Below are 8,150 nucleotides of genomic sequence, written 5' to 3'. Positions count from 1 at the left end.
ATGTCACACAACTATTACTGTCAAAAGGTTTTATTTTTTGAAGCCACAGCATGTCTAGACATTTACACTTTAGGCTTGTCTATGGTGTGAATCTAGTGCACATCACTGGCCATGCATTAACATCCTGTACTGAAAGTCCCATCAGCAGCTTGGTGTACTACAATTTAAAAGTGTAGATGCACTCCGAGACTTTCAGTGCATTGTAGCGGTGTCCATATGGGAACTTACTGTGTGGCAAGCTGATACGTTGTAGATTCGTTCCCTGGCTTGCTGAGCTGTAACTGCCCATGTGGACAAGCCCTGAGGACACTATGTAAAGGAAACTTAAAGCAAGTGTGAGCATAATTTACACTAGTTTATGGCTTTTTTTACTCTGTCAGAATGGTTTAAAGGAGTCTTAGTGTAAATGAAAAATCAGGCCCTTTAAAATACATTTCTATCAAGCATAATAATGAAGCATAAACAGAGCCATATCCAAAGTCCATTGAAGTTCATGGAAAGACCTCCATTGACTACAGAGGACTTTGAACTCCTCACAGACAGTATATTTTAGTTTAGGGGAAACTGTTGGTCTTCAGCTGAATACCTGGATTCTAACAGACAATAACCACCTCACAGTCAGTTTTCAGGCACAACTGCACATTTCACTTAATTCTTTTTAATAAGTGATTTCCGAGGTAGAAAAGTATAAATAGGGACCTGCATTTTCAAAACTTGCACATGCCTCAATTTGTGTGTCTAGTCTGAGGAAAATCTAAAGGGATATATGATCTTCAAATGTTCAATGTTTTCTGAAAATCAGGTCCCTTTTAAAGTGAGGCACCCCACAAAAGAATGGAAGCACCCAAATTCACTAGTTATGTTTGAAAATTTAGGCCAGGGTGCTATACGAGAGTGCAATCACTGAACATAGGCAAGGAAATATTTACAGTTATATATATTGGTGAGTAGCCCAGCATGAGGAAAAACAGGAGAATTTTCAACACAACACAACGGTACCAAAACATTATGTAATGTTGTTTGGTAGCCTGTGCATCTCAATTGGCAATGTTTAAAGAAAGAGGGGAAAAAAACAACTGCAAAATTGGACATTTCTGTCATGTTTCATGCACGTATAGTTTTCATTATTAATATAGTCCATGCTGTACACTGCTCATTGCCTAGGGCAAGACAGAGGTATTGTGCTACTGGGCTGCAATAGCAAATCTGGAAGTAATCAATTCAACGTGCAGAAGATCATCATGTGTTCTTAATGGGATGACGTCATCCACACCAAGTAAAGCAGTAATTTCTACATAGGAGTCAAGACTTTTCCATTACAAACCTCATCTGTAATGACCAGGATAGATCCTCAGCTATTATAAATTGGTATAGTTCATTTGACTTCAGGGTGAAGCTATGTTGATTTCGCACTAGCTGAGGAAATGTCTCAATATATTTACCATACATAAAATACATTATGGTTAGTCTCTTTTAGAATCTCACTTCAAAAATTAATGGGTAAAAAGAGAAGAGGTGGAACAACTAATGAGCGGTACAGCTATGTTGTAATTATTCTGTCTCATCACAAATGAAGATGAATGTGAAAAGAATCTCAACAGTGAAGATGAATATTGAAAGATCAAATATCTGGTGCTATTTACTGTATCTATGAAATATGAACCTTTTCAGAATCTAGCCTTTCCTGCTATGAACGGACATATTTTAAATAGTCATTTAAAGAAAATATAGAATGACACGACTTATGTGAATACATAAGCCAACAGAATTATTTCAATTGTTACACAGACCTTCCTGATTTTAGCCTTTGTACCTTTTTTGAATGCAGTTAATACTTTTGCTAAATAAAAAGCATATAAGGGATCCAACAGTCATTTGTGATATTTCAAAGTATATCTTCTCATCTGTCTGTTAAATGAAGAAGGTGGTATAATGGATAGGGGAAAGGACTTGAAAGATCTAGGATTTTGACATGACACTAAGCTATTGTGTGACTTTAAGAGGCACTCATTATAGGAGCAAGAGCCAGCCAGGTGGGACATAGGTAACTGCTGTAGTTGCAAGAGGAATGTTGATCCTGACTGGAGAGCAGTTGGTCCATGTTAGGATATAGGGATTCAGGCCTGTCTATAAAGGCCTATACTCTAAGAGTTTAGGTGTCTTCTTATCACTTGGCTAGTTATAGAGGTATAAAAGAAAGAATCAAAATCACTGTCTGCCGGTGTAAGGGCCTTCTCTTACTGTGACAGTCTGAGGCCCTGTGCTTAGGCTAAAGCCTTTGGCTGAGCAGCAGAGGCAGCCATAAACTGGGAAGCGACCAGTCACATCCTCACATTCCAAACTAGTCACATTGAAAGAAGGTGCTATTGGGCTGTTAGGAATACAGTCCTGTCCTGATAATGCTTATCGCCTCCAGAGAAAGGGAAGTGTCTAGGAAATGTAAAAGAAAATTTAGTTTGATAGCATCCTGTCTGGCAAGAACTCACTTATCAATAGCTGGGATGTGAAATCCTCACTTCTCTATTGTTTTGTCATTATAGTTCCCACTTTGCTATTGTTTATTTGCATGGTCTCTGTCTGGCTCTGTGATTGTTTCTGTTTGCTGCATACTTAATTTTGCTGGGTGTAAACTAATTAAGGTGGTGGGATATAATTGGTTACATAATCATGTTACAATATGTTAGGATTGGTTAGTTAAATTTCAGGAAAATGATTGGTTAAGATATAGCTAAGCAGAACTCAAGTTTTACTATATATAGTCTGCAATCAATCAGGAAGTGTGTGGGTGGGGGAAATGGGAACAGGGAATGGGGGTGGGGAAATTGGAATCATGTTTTGCTAAAGGCAAAAATGGGAATAGGGACACAGGTAAGGCTCTGTGGTGTCAGAGCTGGGAAGGGGGACACTAAGGAAGGGAACTGGAATCATACTTGCTGGAAGTTCACCCCAATAAACATTGAATTGTTTGCACCTTTGGACTTTGGGTATTGTTGCTCTCTGTTCATGTGAGAAGGACCAGGGAAGTAAGTGGGTGAAGGAATAAGCTCCTTAACAGTCCACAAGATAATCTTACCATTAAGATGTGGCCCAGACTCTGAAAAATATTTCCTAACTGCTGATCTACATTTTCTTCAGTTAAAATTGATCTATGATGCCAGTAAAAAATAGGTGTATGATCCTTATATTGAAGAACTGCAGTTAAGTGTAACATGTCTACTTTTCTATGTTTAAATTCATATATACACATACTTGTACTATGATTTAAGCATCTGAGTGTACTGTCTAACTTAGTTTCATTGCAATTCTTATTTAACCATGTAATTAAGTTCTTATGAATTCTTTGTTTTTTGAGACTGTAATGGGGGTTGTAGCGTCTCCCATTTAATTTGCATTTTAGGATACAGAACTCTAGTAATACAGTGGTAAACCACTGATAAGGGCCAGATTCTGCCACATTTACTCATTCAAATCAATGGAACTGCTCATGGAGTAAGGTGGCACTCTATGTGAGTAAGCATGGCAGAATCTAACCTGTTATATAGGACCTGATCCTGAAATTTTTACACACGTGAGTAGTTCAGGAGAGGTTTTCCTACACAGGTCAATGCAATATTCAGGGCTTTGTCTTATATAGACACTTACTCAGGGATGGAATGAGCTATTTATGGGCTAGATGATCTGTTTATGATCCAATCCATAGTAACAGACAGCACATTTTGTATTATCCCTGAAGCAGCCTAAGAGGGAGATTGTGAATCTTCTTAGGTCAGAACTAGGGCAGTTTACGTCGACCTAACTCTCTACAATACAATGGTGCTCCCGCTGATTTAATTTGCCCACTACATTGACCTAATAACTCCACCTCCATGAGAAGCATAGTTGTTTAGGTTGATGTAGTTAAGGCAACACAGTGTCTGTGTAGATACTGCATTATTTACATCACCTTTTGGCTGTCAGCCCTGCCTGGAGCCCTGCCGCTGCCTCCTGGTGCAGGATTGGGGGTGGGAGAAGTAGGGTGAGCAGATGTCCTGATTTTATAGGGACAGTCCCAATATTTAGGGCTTTGTCTTATCTAGGCACCTATTGTTCTCCCACCTCATCACAGTTTTTCAAACTTGCTATCTGGTCACCCTAGGGTAAGGAGAGGGGCCCAGGCTCAGGCTTTCGTTCCCCTCTGCCCCACCAGTCCCTCACCGAGAGGTGGTAACAGGGCTCTGGGCTGTCAGTGTCCCACAATGCCCCACTTCAGTCAGTGGAAGTGCTCCTGGGTGAGGATGCTCACCACCGACGGAAGGAGCTACTGTAGACATGAAAACCCGCAGTAATTACTGTGGTGGCTATACATCCGCCTAACTTAGTCAACTTAATTTTATAGTTTAGACAAAGCTTTAGTCTCCCTTCTACTCAGGGAGGGAGTAAACTACAACAGGACTATACCTATCTCATCATGCATTCCCTGAAACGCTGGAATAAGCGAGGCTCCCCAGCTCCATACTAACATGCATGGGGGAGAAACAGAGTGGCTCAGTGAAGCCATCCAATAATTTTTTCAGATCATAACTATTCCATATTGAAGTTATATCTAGTAGTGTATGCATTTCAATTTGTTTCCAATTTACATCTTCCAAAATAATTCTTAAATATATTAAAAGGAAATTTGATATGAGAGCTGAACTCTTTGAATTCACACATATATTAGCAGATTCATCTATAAATCAATCAGTGCTACTTTGTTTTATGATCATTCTTATTCAATGACAGTTGCCAAAGCAGGTGCTAATCATATGCAGCATTATGGAACTTGCATTAACGTCTGTTTTCAATTTCCATTCCAGAGCTCCTTTCTCAGCCAAAATGCTGCATTATTCCACTCAATCAATCAAAACATAAGACACATTTGTGAATGGCACTGTGGCCTCAGGCAAAGGATGTCTGAACTATTGCCTTAATACACAGACACTTTTGTAGTTGGATTTTTCCTGAATTACATGTACTGCTATCTTTACACCTCAATAATTCTAGATCTGATCAGGCCTATATTGGGATGTAATTTTATTTGTAAGGTGTGTGTATGTATTTTAAGCTAAAATAAATATTTATCAGATACATAGTAAAAAAAAAGTTTAAAGAGATATATTTTATGAATTCAGTACCTGTGACTGACTTTTCCTACAGGAGCTATTAAGCCTTCTTCTTCCTCTTAACTTACTTCTAACAAAGAGCAAATACATCTCAAACTTATGACAGGTTACAATTGTGTTACACTTTGGAATCTGAAGTTAAAATTTTCAGAAGCACCTAAGGATTGAGACGCTTACATTGGTGCCTACGCCGTGGGTGCTTTGGGCCAGGACCATCCATGGAAAAAAGAAAAGTAGCGGGTGCTGAGCAGCCACCAGCTGATCAGCTGTTCAGAGGTGGGCAGGAGGTGCTGGGGAGAGGGGATGGAGTGGGAGCAGGAAGAGGGGGTTGGGGGCTGGGCCTTAGGGGAGGGGGCAGAGGTGGGAAGAGGCAGAGGGTGGTGCCTTGAGGGAAGGGGTGGAGTGGAGGCGGGGCCTCGGGACAGAGTGGGGGTGGAGCACCCACCCAGAAAGAAGAACGTCCACAGCTGTGGGAGCCTAAGTTCCATATTCAAAAAGGGACTTTGACACTTTGGCTCTTAAGTCTCCTTGAAAAAGTCAATAGGATGTAGACTTCTCAGGTCCTGACCCTGCAGACACTTACTCATGTGCTTAACTTTACTATCCTGAACACTCTTATTGAAATCGATGAGATTAGTGTTACACTTCCAGAGTTAATAGCACCTCTAACTTCTTCATGGCCTCCTTGAGGATACCCCACTTAGGTCTCAAGCCTCCAGCTGTCACTTTTCTCAAAGCAAGATCCCATGATCCACTCCCTCCAGACCATGGCCCTGGGTTTCAGATTCCTTCAATTCATGGTGATGTCACGGGGTGGGACCTCACCCCTGCGGCACCTCCTGCTGGTCTCAGGGAATTAGCTCTTCAGCCCCTGGAGCACCCTCTGCAGGCCTGTGCCCTGCTTGTCACTGGCCCCGTGTCCCTCCCGGACTCCAGGGCCCCTTTTACCCAGTGTGGGGGTACTGCCAGGGGGCAGCACCCCCCACAGTCTCTGGGTCGCCTCTCCTTGGGGAACCCCCACCCATTATCCCCACCTCACCTCAGTCTTTGGCTACTGCCAGTCACCATTGAGCCCCCCACAGCATAAGCGCCAATCATCACAGGCAAGGGGGGGGGGGGTTGCACCTGCTGTCTCTGCCTACCTGTGGGCTGCCCCCTGCATCCTTTTTGGCATTCCACCAGGCCTGCAGCCTGAGGGGTTTCCAGGCCGGAGCTCTCCAGCTCCTCTGGCCTTCCCCCAGCCCTGCTCCACCTTAGGTACCCTGGTACGCTTCCCAGCAGCCAGGCCCATCTCCCTCCACAGATGGAGGAGGTTCTGCTCCTGGCCCACTGCCCTCTTATAAGGGCCAGCTGAGCACTGATTGGGGTGTGGCCGCAGCTGAGCCTGCTTCCCCCAGTCAGGCTGGAAACTGCTTGCTTCCAGCCACAGCCCTCTCCTGGGCTGTTTTAAGCCCTTTAAGGGCAGAGTGGGTGACCACCCTGCTACAGATCACCTTAGCAGATTTATGTTTAGTTGAGCACTGACAGTCCTGTTTTCTCAGGGGCAATGACAGGGTTATTTGGTGACCAATCAGCTCTCGTAAAAACAAAGTACAATAAAAGCAGTGTTATCCAGCCCTGTACCAACCAGAAAGCTCTATAAACTGGCATTTCTAATCTTCATAGAAAGTACAGTTTGCTGGCCCTGTGCCAACCAGACTACAGGCTCCCTACCTGGCTCTGCATGGCTCCCCCGAAGCAGCAACGTGTCTCTGTGCTCCTGGGTGGAGGCACGGTCAGCCGCTCTGTGTGCTGCCTCTGCCTGCAGCTGCTACTCCCACAGCTCCCACTGACCTTGGTTCCTGGACAATGGGAGATGCAGAGCCAGTGCTTGGGGCAGGGGTAGAGCCACCTAGCCGTGCCTCTGCCTAAAATCAGCAAGGTCAGGTCACCGCTTGTAGGGAGCTGCTTGAGGTGAGCGCACCCTGAAACCCCTTTGGTGGCCCAACTCCCTGCCCAGAGCCCCCTCCCGTACCCAAACTCTTTCCTTCTTAGTTAACTGGAATTTTTCACTTGCCAGAACCCCTCCCCCATTTGCCCAACATCCCAGATAAAAAAAGCTTTTACTGTATTATATATTCAGGACAAAAGCATTTCAGAGATAACATCTAAAAAACAATCACCAGTGCATAATCATTTCTAGCTTACTACGTGATCACTCATGTTCAACATGGTGATGCTGATAGGATTTACGTACTTCAGACCCTCTCACAGGGCCTGTCTATCTTAATCACAGCCTCATGTCAGTTCTTGGATCAAGCGTGAGTGATCCTCCCCTGTAATCAGGGTTCCCACTTTATTCCGTTTCAAGTCCTTTATCTGTAAAGGTCTGCACAGCAGGTAAAACCAGACTACATTGTTTCCCCACGTGGGGGACTATGGTGAAGCTTCGAAAAGGTCATTTTACCTGCTTTTTTTCCAACAATGAAAGTGTTCCTTAATTACCACCCCATCCCACCCCACTGAATGTAGTTTCTGTGAGAACTATGCTTACCTCACCCATTAAACCAGAAATGCCATCGCTAGACAACCCATAAAAGAGACACATGCCATTTATAAAGTGGATACAGTAGGTTTCATTTCAATATTCCATTTGTCCATAGCACTGGTCACATTTCAATATAATACTATTTGACTATTCCATGTTTCTAAAGCATCATGTGTGTCACAATTAAGACTCCTCTAAAGTGGCTTTGGTGCTTAGAAGGGCACTTTGGCTCCTCAATCACTTGGATGTTTTTGAACATTTTATTCCTGATCACTTATTGTCACTGCTGAAACAATAATCAAAGATTTTGACAAAGAAAATAATTGTATGGGAAGACAAATCCATTCAAGTCCAAAGTTAGGTCTGAGGAACTTTCCTCACAGGGTATGTCTACACTGCAATAAAACACTTGTGGCTGACCCATGTCAGCCACCTCAGACTCATGGGGCTCAGGCTGAGGGGCTATAAAATTGCACTGTAGA

Source organism: Caretta caretta, chromosome 1 (genome assembly GCF_965140235.1).
Source record: "Caretta caretta isolate rCarCar2 chromosome 1, rCarCar1.hap1, whole genome shotgun sequence".
Taxonomy (NCBI): Eukaryota; Metazoa; Chordata; order Testudines; family Cheloniidae; genus Caretta; species Caretta caretta.
The sequence above is the reverse complement of the archived record's forward strand: the minus strand, read 5'-3'. Positions refer to the sequence as shown.